Here is a 17,168-nt window from a genome sequence, read left to right on the forward strand (position 1 = left end):
TTCAAGGGAAGCTGATTCCATGGTGAGCTTATCAAGTTTTAGCTGTTGGGGAGACCCCAGATGGTGTTGTCCAAAGGTAATTGGAAATGTGTGTGCAGAGAGGAGATTTTTATATGGGGGAGGGTTGTCTTCTATTGAGAGAGTTTTTCTTTCCGTAGAGGTGAGACCTTTTTTTTATTACCTCTTAATATACTTTTCTGAATTCTGAAAGTTCATAGCCTTCTGGCCACCATCTTCATGTTGGATGCTCTAAAGCTTGTCATCATCACTTCCTGGAAAACAGTACAGTTCTCCGACTGGCTGCTCTTCTGATGGGAGGTAAACCTGGAATGAGAAAGTCAAGCTAGAACTGGTTATTGGAAATTGCAGCCCATGAGGCAGAGGTGACGGAGACTGCGGGCAGTGGATTCATTACGAACATGGAGCTCAAATGATGCCAACAAGCATTTTCTGAGAATTCTCACTTTTTGGAAGAACCCATGGACTACAGTTAGGAGATATGGGCTTTCATTGCTGTTCTGCTTTGTATTCTCTCTGTGATGTTGGTCAAGTCACTTCCACTCTTTAGATCGAGGGTCATTATTTGTAAAGCAAATATGTTAGACTGTGTTTTAGTGTGCTGGGACTACCAAACAAGGTACCATCAATAGAAAGTTTAAACATAAAAAGTCTTTTAATCGTTTTAATTATTTATTTATTTTTGGCTATGCTTGGTCTTCGTCGCTGCTCAAGCTTTTCTCTGGTTGTGGAGGGCCGGGGCTATTGCTAGTTGTGGGTCCTGGGCTCCTCATTGTGGCAGCTTCTCTTGTAGCGGGATACCGGCTCTAAGCTCGTGGGCTTCAGTACCTGCAGCTCCTGAGTTCTAGAGCTCCAGCTCAATAGTTGTGCCCCAGCTTAGTTGCTCTGTGGCATGTGGGATCCTCCCAGACCAGGGATCGAACCAATGTCTCCTGCATTGGCAGATAGATTCTTTACCACTGAGCCACCAGAGAAGCCCCCAGAAATTTATTTTTTCACCATTCTGGAGTCTGGAAGGCCAAGATCAGGGTGCCATCACAGTCAGGTTCTGGTGAGAGTTCTCTCCTTGGCTTGTAGATGGCCGTCTTCTCCCTGTGGCTTCCCATGGTTGTCCTTCTCTGTGTGTCTGTGTCCTAACCTTTTTGTAAGGGCACCAGTCATACTGGATTAGAGCCCACCCTAAGAACCTCATTTTAACTCAATCACCTCTTTAAAGACCCCATCTCTGCACATAGTACATGCTGAGATATTGGGGGTTAGGATTTTAACATATGAATTTGGGTAGGGGGCCCAATTCAGCCCATCATAGACCAGATCAGTGTTCCCCAGAATATGAACTCCTGCTACTGGTTGAATTAACTTTATATCAAATGCAGAAATAAGCCTTAAAGAACAATCAATCACTCTGATTACTAAAGGAAGAAAGTATTTGCCTCAGTACTACTGTGCCTCTAATGCCTTTCTGACACTTGCCAGAACAAACAGAAAGCAGGCCTCAGGCCCAAAGCCACAGGCATGAGACCATATCCGTATTAGCTACCTGTCACTGTGTAACAAGCTACCCTCAAACTTAGTGGGTTAAAACAACTCACATTTATTATATTATAGTTTCTATAAGTCAAGGGAGAAGGCAATGGCACCCCCCTCCAGTACTCTTGCCTGGAAAATCCCGTGGATGGAGGAGCCTGGTAGGCTGCAGTCCATGGGGTCGCTAAGAGTCAGATACGACTGAGCAACTTCACTTTGACTTTTCACTTTCATGCATTGGAGAAGGAAATGTCAACCCACTCCAGTGTTCTTGCCTGGAGAATCCCAGGGATGGGGGAGCCTGGTGGGCTGCCATCTATGGGATCGCACAGAGTCAGACACGACTGAAGTGACTTAGCATAGCATAGCATAGCATAAGTCAGGAGTTTAAGAAACAAGCTAGCTGAGAAGTTCAAGTTCAAGGTTTCTCATAAGTCATTACCTAAAGGCTTGACCGTCACTGGTGGATATACATCTTGAAGGTGAATCAATTTGGCACTGGCTATTGCAGGGAGCCCTCAGTTGCTTGTCATGTGGCTGCTTGAGCATCCTCACCACATGGAAGCTGGCTTCCTCCAGAATGAGCAATAGAGAAAACAAGAGAGCAAGGAGGAAGCCACCATGTCTTTGGTGTCCTAGCCTCAGAAGTCATCCACTGTCATTTCCACAGTGTCCTATTAGGAAACTGTGGGATGAACGGGGCCCAAGCCTGCCTTATTTCTTGTGGGAAGGAACCACACAAGGGCATGAGTCCCAGCAGGCAGGGATCATTGAGGCTAGCTCGGAGACTGACACAGTCCTGGTTACCTTATCTTTATCTGTATACAGAGAAAATAGAAATTGATGTTTTGTGCTCATTTAAATTATAAGTGATATGCTATTAATACGGAGGCTTCCCTGGTGGCTCAAATAGTGAACAGTCCACCTGTAATGCAGGCAACCCGAGTTTGATCCCTGGATCAGAAAGATCCCCTGGAGAAGAGAATGGCAACCTTGGAGAATTCCATGGACAGAGGAGCCTGGCAAGCTATAGTCCATGAGGTCACACAGAATCAGACATGACCAAGCAACTAACACACACATATTTTTAATATATATAAATATATAATCTACTTTTTTCCCAGTCGATAAGTTTTTGAGGTCAATCTGTATTGCCCTAAATAGATCTTGTTCATTCCCTTAAATTTTCAGGCGTGTTTCCATTTATCCATCCCCTATTAACAGCCATTTAGATTGCTTCCAATTTTTTGCTTTTATAACAATGGCTAAAACATCTTTATACATGTCTTAGGATAGATAATGAGAAGATAAATTGGTGAAGTATAGAATATGTGTGTTTTATATTTTGCTAAATGTGGCCAATTGCCCTTTATAACAGTTAAACTGATTTTACTGATTGACACTCCCTCACAAAAGTATTTCCATTGCCTCACGATATTACTAACTCTTGATGTTGCCAGACATTTTCATTTTTTTAAAAATTTGGGCTGCACTGAGTCTTTGTTATGGCAAACAGGCTCTAGAACACACGAGCTCAGTGGGTTTAGTTACTCTGCAGCATGTGGGATCTTAGTTCCCCTGTTAGGGATCGAACTCATGTCCCCAGTATTGGAAGGCAGATTCTTAACCACTGGACCACCAGGGAAGTCCCCCAGACTTTTTAATTTAATTTTTGCCAATCTAAAGGATAGAGAAATAGTATCTCAATGTTTTAATTGTGATAAGAAACACATAAGGCTTCCCTAGTAACTCAGTGGTAAAGAATCTGCTTGCAATGCAGGAGACCCAGGTTCAATCCCTGGGTCAAGAAGATCCCCTGGAGAAGGAAATGGCAACCCACTCCAGTATTCTTGCCTGGAGAATCCCATGGACAGAGGAACCTGGCGGGCTATAGTCCAGGGGTCACAAAGAGTCAGACATGACTGAGTAATACACACACACACACACACACACACACACAAAGAAACACATAACATAAAATTCACCACCTTAATTATTTTGCACACAGTTTGTTCATATTAGTTCTATTCACATAATTGTGCAACAGCTGTCTAGAACTTGAATTTCACCTTGCAAAACTGAAACTCTATACTCAGTTGGCCAATAGCTTCCTTTTCTCCCTCCTCCCAGCCCCTGGTACCTGCCATTCTACTCTGTTTTTTTCAGTTTGGCTACTTTAGATAACTCATTTAGGTGGAAGCATACAGCATTTGTCTTTTCATAACTGGTTTATTTCCCTAGCAGAAGTCCTCAAGTTTCGTCCATGTTGCAGCATATGACAGGTTTTCCTTATTTTTTGCAGCTGAATAAGATTCCATTGTGTGGATATACTAAGTTTTCTTTGTCCTTTCATCCATAGATGGATATGTGGATTGCTTCCACCTATGGGCTATTGTGGATAATGCTGCTGTGAACATAGACATAGACATCTCTCTTATTTTAATTCTTTTGGATATATACCCAGAAGTGGGACTGCTGGATCTCACAATAATTTTATTTTTAATATTCATATTTTGAGGAACATCCATTCTGTTCTCTGGGTTACATTCCCCTCAACAGTGCCCAACTGTTCCAAATTCTCTACATCTTCACCAGTACATATTATTTTCTGGTTTTTTTGATAGTGACCATTTGACATTTTAATTTTATACCTTTCTGAGTTGAGAGAAGCTGAACATTTTACATAATCCCACTTGAGCAATGGAGAACATATAGTTCTGGTTGATTAAGTCACTTGCCCTAAAGCCCAGAGCTAGTCAGTAGTGAAGCTGAACCAGAGCCCAGCGTTGTGTGGTCCCTAGTTCCATGTTCTTCTCAGTCTGTGACCTGCCTTTAAACCTGCAGTGCTTCTTTAAGAAAAGAAAGGAAGAGGGACGAGCAGCTCCTTGTTTCTGAATTCCTGCCTGCTCTGCCTCTGACAAGGGGGGAATCTACAGAGCAGTATTGTTCTTGGATCCCCAGGCCAAGTGGTGTTACCTCCACCTAGGAGGAAGCGGTGTCTCAGCTAATACCCTGGACGGGAAATGTGTGCCCAGAAGATTAGCTCCATTGTGTGAGGCTGGCCGCTTTCCACCGACTTTGTTTATGGCACAGATTGTTTTTGTGAAGTTGTTTGCTCCGGTGAGTCTCCGGGCTCTTGAGGCCTCCTGGCCGTGAAGAAGGTCAGATTTACGGGTAGCCCAGAGTGTGGCCAGGAAAGGCCCACAAAGCCACAGGTCCCCTGGGGACTTCTGGAGTCTGTCTGGGGCTCCCTCAAAAAGCAAAACTGTGGCTCTGATTTATTTTATTTTACCTTCCTTTATTTTTTCTTTACCTTACTTTTAATTTGTTTTAATTTAATTTTACTTTATTTTGTGTGTGTGTGCGCGTGCTCAGTCGAGTCTGACTCTGCGACTCCATGGACTGTAGCCCACAAGGCTCCTGATCCATAGCATTGCCCAGGCAAGAATACTGGAGTGGGTTTCCATTTCCTGCTCCAGGGGATCTTCCAAACCCAGGGATCTAACCCCAGTATCTTGCATCTGCTGCAATGGCAGGCAGATTCTTTACCACTGTACCACCTAGGATGCCTTACTTTTATCTTACCTTACCTTATTTGTATTTTACTTTTATTTTATTTTATGTTACTTTATTTTAATTTACCTTACTTTATTTTTATTTTGTTTTTACTTTATTTTAAAAATTGGCTGTGTAACAGGGGGCTGGACTTCTCTTCCCTCTTGGCTCTCAGTGCTGATATTTCTGCGTCACTGTCTCTACCTTCCACATCAGCTCACCTCCACACACTTCCATATATTGGGGATTTTGAAGTTGTTTTCTCCCCTGAATTCTTTCTGCCAGAAGCATCACGTATCTAACAGCGCACGCTCCCTTGCACCCATTTGTTCCAAATCAGTGAGCAGATGGCGGCTGTGGGGCACGTGGCTCACACTCCCCGTGGAGGCCGCCAGGCAGCTCTCCCGGGTGGTCTGGGAGGACGCCTGGTGTCTGGCCGGCACAGATGCCAATTGCTAACATGTGCGCCCTCTTCATTGTTCCATCATCTTCCTACCCACCCAGCCAGCCACCCACCCAGCCAGACTGCCCCATCACTTTCTGTTCCCCAGACCTCAAGAATTTAGGCCAGGCACTCTGGCAGAGAAGGGTGCAGAATGAGGAAGAGACAGAAAGCTTCTTAGATCCTCTGAGCCTCCGCTTTCTTACCTGTCAAGGGCAAGAGAAGGCCACCCTGGCTCCGGGGGTTATTGCGAGTCAAGGACATTGGCTTCTAAAGCACGTTAGTGCTTTGTACTTGGAAAGCACTCATTAAGTCATTCTTGTCATTTCCTGAGTACCCGCCTGGGGCCAGACTCTAGGTTTTAAGGACACAGGGAGATGAAGAGAGACAGAACCTTGTCTCTAAGAATTCACCTTCAAGTGAGAGAACCACAGCTTAGTATAATAGTGCACTGATAGACAGGAGCACAGAGGAGGTGCCTAACAAGCTTCGGGTATCAGGGAGGTCTTCCTGGAGGAGGTAACATCTGAACTGAGCCCGAAAAGTGACTCCCTCTGCTATTTAGGTGATCCTGCCAAAAGGATGCCGGAGCCTCATATGACATCAGTTGGTGGCAAAGTCATGGAAGGGCTTTCCTATCTGCTCCAGCAATGGCTGACCTTTCTTTAAGCCCCCACAGCTCTGTGCTGGGAAAAGAAACCTACACTTAACTGTTTCTTCTCTCCTATAATATGTTTTCAATGCATATGACTGTCTCTAAAGACTTTTTTTTTTTTTTTTTTTGGCTGTACTGTTTCTTCATTATGGCGTGGGGGCTTTCTCTAGTTGCGGAGCATGGACTCTAGAGTGCGCAGACTTCAGTAGTTGCACCGCAGGGTCTTAGTTGCCCTGCAGCATGTGGGATCTTTGCTCCCCGACTAGGGATTGAACTGGGTTCTGAACTCGTGTCTCCTGCATTGGCAGGTCGATGCTTAATCACTGGACCATCAGGGATATTCCTAAAGATAACATCTTAAAGTTTTCCATGACTCCCATCAGTTCAGTTCAGTTGCTCAGTCATGTCCAACTCTTTGCGACCCCATAAACTGCAGCACGCCAGGCCTCCCTGTCCATCACCAACTCCCGGAGTCCACCCAAACCCATGTCCATTGAGTCAGTGATGCCATCCAACCATCTCATCCTCTGTCTTCTTTCCCAGCATCAGGGTCTTTTCAAATGAGTCAGCTCTTTGCATCAGGTGGCCAAAGTATTGGAGTTTCAGCGTCAGCATCAGTCCTTCCAATGAACACCCAGGACTGATCTCTTTTAGGATGGACTGGTTGGATCTCCTTGCAGTCCAAGGGACTCTCAAGAGTCTTCTCCAACACCACACTTCAAAAGCATCAATTCTTCAGTGCTCAGCTTTCTTCACAGTCCAACTCTCACATCCATACATGACCACTGGAAAAACCATAGCCTTGATTAGACAGACCTTTGTTGACAAAGTAATGTCTCTGCTTTTGAATATGCTGTCTAGGTGGGTCATAAGTTTCCTTCCAAGGAGTAAGCGTCTTTTAATTTCATGGCTGCAATCACCATCTGCAGTGATTTTTGGAGCCCAGAAAAATAAAGTCAGCCATTGTTTCCACTGTTTCCCCATCTATTTGCCATGAAGTGATGGGACCGGATGCCATGATCTTAGTTTTCTGAATGTTGAGCTTAAAGCCAACTTTTTCACCCTCCTCTTTGACTTTCATCAAGAGGGTCTTTAGTTCTTCTTCATTTTCTGCCATAACGATAGTGTCATCTGCATATCTGAGGTTATTGATATTTCTCCCGGCAATCTTGATTCCAGCTTGTGATTCCTCCAGCCCAGTGTTTCTCATGATGTACTCTGCATAGAAGTTAAATAAGCAGGGTGACAATGTACAGCCTTGACATACTCCTTTTCCTATTTGGAGCCAGTCTGTTGTTCCATGTCCAGTTCTAACCGTTGCTTCTTGACCTGCATACAGGTTTCTCAAGAGGCAGGTCAGGTGATCTGGTATTCCCATAGTTTCCAGCAAAGACTTTCACTATTCATTCACTTATTGTGTTAATCAATCTACTAATTCTCAAACCATACTGATTGGTGACACCAGCAGGAAGTCAGGTCCAAGTTCATTCAAATGAAGTCTGTCTGTTCCTTTCCTGTCACTGAGACACCATCGAGGTCCCAGTGGCTCCAGGCACCCTTCATGGCAGCATCCGTGACAAGACGGCAGGGGGAAAGGCGGCTGAGTATTGAGGGCCCATGTTTCGTGTGTGACCTTTGTTATGCTCCTTCCTGGCTCTGACCCTCAATTTATGCTCATAATCCTGGGAGGTAGCATCTTTTATTCCCATTTTGCTGGTTGCTGTCCCAGCAGGCCAGGATTGGGACATTTGGCAGTCAGCTCAGTGCACTCAAGGTGCGTGTCCAGCCCGACCTCAGCCCTTTCTGGTGCTGAATATTCATCTGGGGTCTGGCTGCCACCCCCGTGTGCCCCTGGTCTTCTCCAGTCACCTGTAACTCTCAGTCTTAGAGCCACTTCACCTCTCCCATGGCAACTCCTATTAATCTCACCCAAGAGAACTGACAGCTATTTTCTGAATCCCTCCACTGGACACATGGAACTTTCCAGATGCAAAATTCAAACCTTCCCTCTACCTAACCAATAGGGTGTACTGATTTTGTTTTAATGTCATCTCTTCTCAAAGTCATATGGGAAAGGTTGCTTCTTCTCTCTCTCATATGAGAAATGAAGCAAATCTCTTCTGCTCTGGGCTTTTTCTGCACCTTATCTAACAATCCTCTCATATGGGTCCTGCCTAGATGGACATTCCAACACAGCTGATGGCTTCTGGCCTCTGTCCCTCTTCTACACTCTGCACTCTACTGGATTGGAAGAGGGTGACCCTTAGCAGTAGAGAGGCAAGTAGCTCAAGGAAGGAAGCCAGTTGACTGATAGGAGATGTAAGTCAGCAGATATTTGAAAATCTGTTACTCTGGGCTTCCCTTGTGGCTCAGCTGGTAAAGAATCTGCCTACAATGCCGGAGACCTGGGTTTGATCCCTGGGTTGGGAAGATCCCCTGGAGAAGGGAAAGGCTACCTCCAGTATACTCCAGTATTCTGGCCTGGAGAATTCCATGGACTATAAGTCATGGGGTCGCAAAGAGTCAGACACGACTAAGCGACTTTCACCTGTTACTCTACCTACCAAGGGTCTTGGGAGGGTTAAATGGGAGATGTATATACATGCTATCTGTACACATGGAAATAGATTTTAAAAGTACAGAGTGCATAGGTTCTAGAATCAAACTGACCAGGTTGACATCCTACCCCCATCAGCTGAAAACTGTATAACCTTTGGCAAATCACTCAAACTCTCTGAACCTCAGTTTGCGCCACTGTATAAAAGGGATAATATTAACCCCTACCTCACTGACTTGTGAGAAGTAAATAAAAGAATGCCTAGTATTCATTAGGATGTGTGTTTAGGTGCTAATAGCAAAAGTTGGGTGCCAATTTTATTTGAGGATATGTGCTCTTTGGCGTTACTCTGAATAAAAATGAGGGGTTTTTTAATTACTAGGGAAAAGAACGTGGGTATTCAGTAGGTTTCTAGCAAATGAGTTTTGCTGTGCTTAGTAAAGTGGTCTCAGCATAATGCTTAGCACTGAAAAATGCTAGGTAGTGGTTATATTGGTCATGCACTGCATTCAGGGGACCTGAAATTTGGACTGGCCACTACATGGTTACAAGGCAATTAGGGAGGAAACATTGTGGGGTCTTTTGGAATCACCCTGTTGTCATCACTGCAGGCAAGGCAGGTCTCATTGTTTCCTTGCCAAATCCCTCACTACGGGGCACAGAGTAGGTGCTTAAAGAGCATTTTGTTGCGCGGGTGAATGAATGAATGAACCCCTTTGGTTATGTTGAATCTCTGTGCGCAGAACCTCCAACTGACCTCTGAGTGGCTTTGGTTGAGCACTGGTGGCAAAGCCCAGCTCTGTTCTTCCCACGGTGTACAACAGCAAACTCTCATCTTAGATTTCATTTCCAGCATTTCCTGGCCTGAACTTTGGAATATGCCAGGCTTTATGCACTCTACTGTTTTGTGTGCCAATGTCTCTCTCCCTCACCACCCCCTAAAGGTGCTAATCCAGTTGCTCACAGTAAATGGTGTGAATTTCTTCCAACCGCCACGGTCGTGTTTCTTAATCAATAACCTGACTTGTCAGCACCAACTAAACACAGCTTTCATTTGAAGAGGAGGAAGCCAAAGGACAGTGCTGAAAAAGCACATCTAGAAGGAATCCTTTCTTCTGTACATTAATCAGTTCATTAAGTCAACAAATAATTGGAATCCTTTGAGCGATGATTACGTGCCAGGCCCTGCTCTGAACATTGTACACGTTCGGACCCAGCTAATCCTTACAGTCTTTCAAGGTATTATGACTGTCCCTATTTTATATGTGAAGGAACAAGTAGCTTAATAGTTTTTAAAATATATCGTAAGTCAGGCACTGTGCCTAGGGGCTGAAGATGTAGTAGTGAATAGGAAGAGACATGAACTTCTGTCTCGTGGTACTTAGAGTCTAGGGGGAAAATGTGAACAAAAAGAAAACAGCAAAGTCAGCACAATCGTTTCAGACAATTGTTGCAGCTAGGATGCTCTTGACTGCAAGTACCAGCTAACCCAATGGGTTCCCTGGTGGCTCAGACAGTAAAGAATCTGCCTGCAATGCAGGAGATCAGGTTCTATCCCTGGATCAGGACTATCCCCTAGAGAAAGGAGTGTGTTACCCACTCCAGCATTCTTGCCTGGAGAATTCCATGGACAGAGGAGCCTGGTGGGCTACAGTCCATGGAGTCACAAAGAGTTGTACACGACTGAGTGGCTAACACTTGCACCAGATAACCCAGTACAGTGGTGTAAACCCTAGGGATTTATTTTTCTCCCTGGAAAAGATAGTAAGAGATTGTTGGTACTGGTTATTTGGCTCAAGAATTCAATATTTGCCTGGTCTTTCCCTCACGGTCACAGAATGGCTGAACAACTCCAGTCATCACCCCTGTGATTCAGCAGGAAGATGGGAGAGGGGCAGTGCCTGCATCTCTCATTGCCCAGATCTGGGTGAGATGGCCAGCTCCACCTGGATGGTCACTAAGGAGAAGGATGCTGCCAGTGCAAGTCAGGTCAGCCAACCAACAATGTATGACGCAGGACGTGCTACAAAAGAAATCAAACAGGACAGTGAGAGGGAGGGCTCCTGGTTGGGGCAAGGGACATATGAACAGAAAGCTGATGACTAGGGGCCAACACAGCAAAGATCTGAGGACAGAGCAAAGCAAAGAGTCTTATTTGGAAATGAGCATGGTGCAATCTTGGGAGAGAGAAAAGTCTAGAGAGGCTGGAGCAGGAGAATCCTGGGAAGCAAGGCAAATGAAGGGCGAATAGGAAGCCAGGAGTTAGATCATACAGAGTCTGTTAGGTCCTTTAAGGAGTTTGGATCTTACTCTATATGTGATGGGAAGTTACTGGAACCTTTTAATCAAGGGGCTGAAATGATCTGATTGTCTTGAAAAGAATTACTGGGGCAGAAGAACTGCTGTGAGAGTCACGAGGCCTAAGGAGACTTAATTCTAGTGGTGGTATAGTTTTTCCCAGCTCCCTCTCCTTGGGTTTACTTTTTCTGCCTCTTGGACCTCTTCTGCCCACTTCTGACTTCACAGCAGCTGCTGGAGAGCTGGACTGTGTCATCTCTGTGCCCCCAGCACCTAGGTCAAGGCCAGCACTTGGTAAACATCATCTGAGCTGATGGGATAGAGGCAAGCACTGTACTCCATGGTTCCCAAACTTCTGCCTCTCACACTCTGCTCTTGTGATTTGGGCTGGAGGAGTGGCTCTTCACTGGTGAGTTTGCCTTCCAGGGGGCCTTTGGCAATGTCTGGAGGTATGTGTGATTGTCACAGCCAGAGGGAAGGTGAGATTTGTTTCTGGCAGCCAGTGGGTAGAGACCAGGGGTGCTGCTCACCATTCCACAATATAGAGTTTTCCAGCCCCAAATGCCAACAGTGCTGAGGTTGAGGAAGCCCGGACTTGATCTACATACCTACTCTATTATTTCTTTAATCTTTCCTTTTACATTAGTTCACTTTAATTAAAAAAAAAAAAAAACATTTAGAGAAACCACGTATTACTATACAAGTAAGACACCAGTGTCACTTGCCGTAAATAGAAGATAGCCAGAAAGAAAAATACTCAGAAAACAAATATTGATTACATCGTAGTTGGACATTGTTGCTAGTCAAGGCTCTGTGTTTTCTCTTTTGTTGAAACAGGAGTTTGGGGAATTCCCTGTCGGTCTAGTGGTTAGGACTCCATGCTTCACTGCAGGGTATGTGGGTTAGATCCTTGGTTGGGAAACTAAGGTCCCACACACAGAGATGTAATAAAAAATGAGTAGCGGCAGAGTTTGGTCAAAGTCATGAAAGATTAAGGAACTGTTTCAGATTAAATGGGAGTTAAGAGAAATAACAGTTTAGGTGTATAATTCTGGAATGGATCCAGGACCTGAAAATAAAAAATTGTAGAAATAACTTTACTAGGACAATTCACTAACTTTGACTATGGACTATATTTTAGATACTTGCTAGGTAAGGGAATGTTCTTAGTCTTAGGAGATATACAAAAATTTATGAATAAAAGATCACACACACACACACAAAAGGTCACAACACTGGCAGTTTATTCTCAAATGCTTTTTTAAAAGGTGTGTGTATGTGCATGTTTGTGTATATATACATACATCTGGGCTTCCCTGGTGGCTCAGATGGCAAAGAATCTGCCTGCCATGCAGGAGATCCAGGTTCAATCCCTGGGTCAGGAAGTTCCCCTGAAGAAGGGAATGGCTACCCACTCCAGTATACTTGCCTGGAGAATTCCATGGACAGAAGAGCCTGGTGGGCCACAGTCCATGGGGTCACAAAGAGTTGGACCCAACTGAGCGACTAACACACACATGCAGAGAGAGAGAAAGCCTAAATGACACAAATGTAAACGGTTGATAAATGTAGGTGAAGAGTCTAAGAGAGTCTGTTTTACTATTCTTGTAACTGTGCTATAGTTTTGCATTTTTGCAAAATAAAAACTACAAGCGGGGACTTCTCTGATGGTCCAGTGGCTAAGACTCTACATTCCCAGTGCAGGGGACCTGGGTTCACTCCCTGGTCAGGAGCTAGATCCCACATGCCCCAACTAAGAGTGTGCATGCCACAAGCAACTGAAGATCCCACATGCCACAGCTAAGACCTGGCACAGCCAAATAAATAAATATTTTTTAAAAACTTAAAAGCAAGGAGACAAAAGAAGCATCTCTCCAACATCACAATGTTCTTGAAATTTTTAAAACCTCTAAAGGGCTTCAATGTTAATTTCTAATAAGTTGGACACTTCCTATTTCACTTCCAAAAATAGGTAACAAAGATTAAGTTGTCTACCAAACGGGAAATTGACACTTTCCCTGCCATCATGTTGATAAGATAGCCAAATTAATTCAAGAATGGTGCTAGGATAAGGGTGGTGTTCTAATGTTGTGACATCACGTTTCTGGATAAGTTAGTTATGTAGAGCTTTGAGAGTGTGTTCTCAGTCAGTGTGCCTGATGAGGCTGTGATGTTCTGGTTACCCGTTGATTGATTAGTAAAGAAAAAATGTTCTTTACAAAAATATTAGTAGGTGTTGCCCAGGTATTAAAGGACTACCAGCTAGAGACTTCTTCAGCAGAAGGACTGACAGTGGAGTGCTTTCCTCCCTCTGTAATTCCAGGGTTTCCAGGCCTGGGTGAACCACCCAGAGGCCTCTGGAGGCTCTTCGGTGCCATGAAAGTTATAGCGGTGAGACTTGGTTTTCTCAGCTGCAAAATGGAAAGAATACATGACAAGCCAGGTGCCGATTTGGAGGTAGGTAGTCGGCAATGGCACCCCACTCTTGCCTGGAAAATCCCATGGACAGAGGAGCCTGGTAGGCTGCAGTCCATGGGGTCGCTAAGAGTCGGACACAACTGAGCGACTTCACTTTCACTTTTCACTTTCATGCATTGGAGAAGGAAATGGCAACCCACTTCAGTGTTCTTGCCTGGAGAATCCCAGGGACGGGGGAGCCTGGTGGGCCGCCGTCTGTGGGGTCGCACAGAGTCGGACACGACTGAAGCGACTTAGCAGCAGCAGCAGCAGCAGTCCTGCTGTCTGAAGTCTCTAGACAGTACTGACCTGACTTGCCACCCCAATCCCATTCCAAATCCCAGAGCAATTCCAGTGTCCTCGCAAAGATGTCAACAGATTCTCGGGGCCTGACATTGTCACCTGGGCCTCAACTGCTTCCTGTCACAGCAGACTTTTCGTTCTCCCTCTGGGTCTTGTGGAAAATCCTCTGTCTTCACTCTACAGGCAACTCAGCCACTTGCTGTGATTTCCAGCATTCACGTATACACAGTGGCACACACAAGCACAAACCGAGGCACATAGACACGCCTAAGCACAGTTATAGAGATACACATAGACTCAGATAGTAACGTTCACAGACACACAGAGCATTCACAGACACACACATGCATATAGATTCATCTAGACACACATACAATTACACACATGATGGACACACAGATCCAGACACAGATCTGAATGTATGGTAGACTTTACAAGGGTCTTGGGATCTGGAAGCAGTTTTCAATACAAACAACTGATAAATGTGTATCTGGTGTCTTCCATCCAAATCCCCTGAACATCCTTCTTTTCCTCTTTTTCCTCCCATCCCACCCCCAATATTCTTTTTTTTTTTTTTTTTTTCCCAGCTATGCTGTGTGGCATGCGGGATCTTAGTTCCCTGACCAGGGATATAACCCATGCCTCCTGCATTGGAAGCTCAGAATCTTAACCACTAGACCAACAGGGAAGTCCCTGCACTATTTTTTTTTTTTTTTCCTTAAAAGAACAGGTTCTTCTAAGCTTCCTAATCTCAAGCTCTGCTCTGGATGTTGCCGCACGTGTCTCTTCTCTCACAGACATGCTCTGCTAAGGAACAGACCTTCCAATCTGGTCTCTTCCTCTCAGATCAGATTTTGTGAAGGAAAAGAGCAGCAGAGAGATTGATTTCACCCCTGATGTGAATTATGCCCCATGCCCTCACACAATCTTACTCTACTGTCTTCGTCTGTTCTGGCTACTATAACAAAAACGCCATAAACTGCGAGGCTCCCAGACATTTACTGCTCACAGTTCAGAAGTCTGGAAGTCCAAGATCAAGGTGCTGGCTGATTCAGTGAATGGTGACAGCCCACTTCCAGATTCACAGACACTGACTTCTCACCGTGCCCTCACGTGGTGAAAGGGGTGGGGGAGCGTAACAGGGTCTCTGTTATCAGGGCACTAATCTCCTCCATGGGGGCTCCACCCTCATGACCTAATCACCTCCCAAAGGCCCACTCCCTAACGGCATCCCATTGAGAGTTATGTTTCAATGTAGGAATTTGGGAAGCGGAGGAGACATGCACAGCACATGATTATACTCTGTTGTTGCATTTGGGGGGTGGGGGGTTGGCCTGGTGGTAGAGGTGCTGATGGTTTTATTCACCACCGTTGAGTAGGGGTGTTGGGAGGACCAATGTGAAATGCAGTGGTAGATGCAGTGATGGAGAATGCCGTGGATTTAGGGTTCTCTTCCAAATCAACTTAGGATTCTCTTCCAAGTCCTGGTGGTCGATGCCCCATCTCCTCAAACACCCAAGCTCTCTGTCAGCTCAGGGTTTTGTACATGGTGTCCCCTCTGCTTGGGGTTCTTCTCCATTTTTAGTGTGTTTATCTCCTTCTCATCCTTTGTAATTAGTAAATATTTGGAGGGAAATACTTTGAGACCATACTGTTTCTCCTCACACTTTTGCCTGATTAAATTTTAGTATCCGCCTGTGGATTTTACCTGAGGCAATTATTACTGTGGTATTCTTTTTTTTAACAGGGAGTTTAGTTTAATTTTCTCTGGGTATTTGCAAAACACTTAGGGCAAACATAGGGGAAAAAAAAAAATCTCCTGTGAAAAAAATTACACTTACAAAAGAAAGGCCTGAGAGGGATTAGTGCCTTAGCCCCTTGAAGCTGGAGCCACTCTGGTTGATCCAAGGAAGTGAACAGATATTGGGAGGCTACAACAGGAGGAAAGACAATGAGAAATCACTGAGGGAGAGGGCCTTGAAGTGGGCCTCAAGGGGGAACTCGAGGCTGGGGAGTGGGTCTGGGTGGAGGGAGGGGTCCCCGCTGGTAGCTGTAGGGTGGACGTTGTGGAGGGCCAATGTATCCATCAGTGGAGGAGGTCCATGCATACCATACAGAGGTGTAGGAACTGAGTGACCCATGGGAGAACCAAACAGAGGCCCTCGGGGGGGTGGAGGGGGCATGCCCACTGGGCCAGGTCCAGGATGAGGCATTCCAGGTGGTGGTCAGGTGGTGGCTGCCCCCCAGAGCCAGGGGGCCCAGCGTGGGGGTGCCCTAAGCCATGAGGGCCAGCTGCCTCTAAGACATCTCTGGATGGGGCATCCCACCCGGTAGGAATGGGTGAGGATGTGAGTGTCTGTGTCCGGGATGTCCAGCTCTTGGGGTTCCCGCTGACTGGGGGCCATGTCCTCCAGCCCCAGAAGGCATAGGTGGTGGTGGCATGGCTGGGGGTATCTCAGGTGGAAGGGCTCCAGGAGGCAGTACTGGGAAGGAGCCAGGAGGAAGCATGCCTGGTGGAGGAAACCCAGACCCCAATAACAATACCATAGGATTGGGAGCAGACAGAGGAGGGGTTGCATCTGCAAACGGCTGACGAGGGTGGTCAGCCTGGGAAAGTGGGTTCTGTGCTGCCAGAAGTTGTTCAGTGCCTGAACCCTCATGCTCACCCTTGGAGTCCTTCTTGAATGCACAGGACACAATGATTAGGTGGTTACAGAGGTACTGCCTATTCATGGCCTTAATCACTGCATCCAAAGCATCAAATGAGACAAAATTAATAAAGGCATAACCTTTGGAGTTGCCTCTGTCAGGGTCCCGCATAATCTTGGGGGTTTGTAAGATGACCCCAAAGGCGCTAAAGGTTTCATAAAGCAACTTACCAATCTTTGGGTCCAGGTTCCCACTGAAAATGTTGGCTCCCACATCCAGATTTTTGTTGTGAGCTGATGCCTTGTTCACACTTGTTGGCTTCCCGTAGAGTTTGATCATGTTCATGATCTTAATGGCAGAGTCGGCACTTTTCTCACTCAAGAATTCCACAAAGCCGTAGCCTTGGTGCTGACCAGTGACACTATCCTTTCGCATATTCGTGTTCACTACTGGCCCTGCCTGGAGAAATAGTTCCCACAGCAGTGATTAGTGATTCGCTAACCTTCTCATCGAGGCCCCCCACGTACACAGTGGCATCCTGGTTCCACTCAGAGATCGGCCCGACCGCCATGCCTAAAGCGCTCCCACCATCTCCAGGCAGTGATCCCACCCCCTGACTATTACTGCGGTATTCTAGTGGTGGTTTTTCATCTCCCTCATCCCTTCTACATTTATTAATTGTAATTCTTCTTTAAGGTAAGACTCCC

At 45.6% G+C, this 17,168-nt stretch overlaps 1 protein-coding gene and 1 pseudogene across 2 annotated transcripts in view; one reads left to right on the forward strand and one right to left on the reverse strand.

Annotated features, from left to right (window-relative positions):
- Positions 1 to 17,168, forward strand: part of MRTFB (myocardin related transcription factor B) — a 292,145-nt gene that overhangs the window by 50,109 nt on the left and 224,868 nt on the right. The window lies entirely within an intron of this gene.
- On the reverse strand, positions 15,772 to 17,032 carry LOC120874933 (annotated as a pseudogene).

Source organism: Oryx dammah, unplaced genomic scaffold (genome assembly GCF_014754425.2).
Source record: "Oryx dammah isolate SB20612 unplaced genomic scaffold, SCBI_Odam_1.1 HiC_scaffold_2, whole genome shotgun sequence".
Taxonomy (NCBI): Eukaryota; Metazoa; Chordata; class Mammalia; order Artiodactyla; family Bovidae; genus Oryx; species Oryx dammah.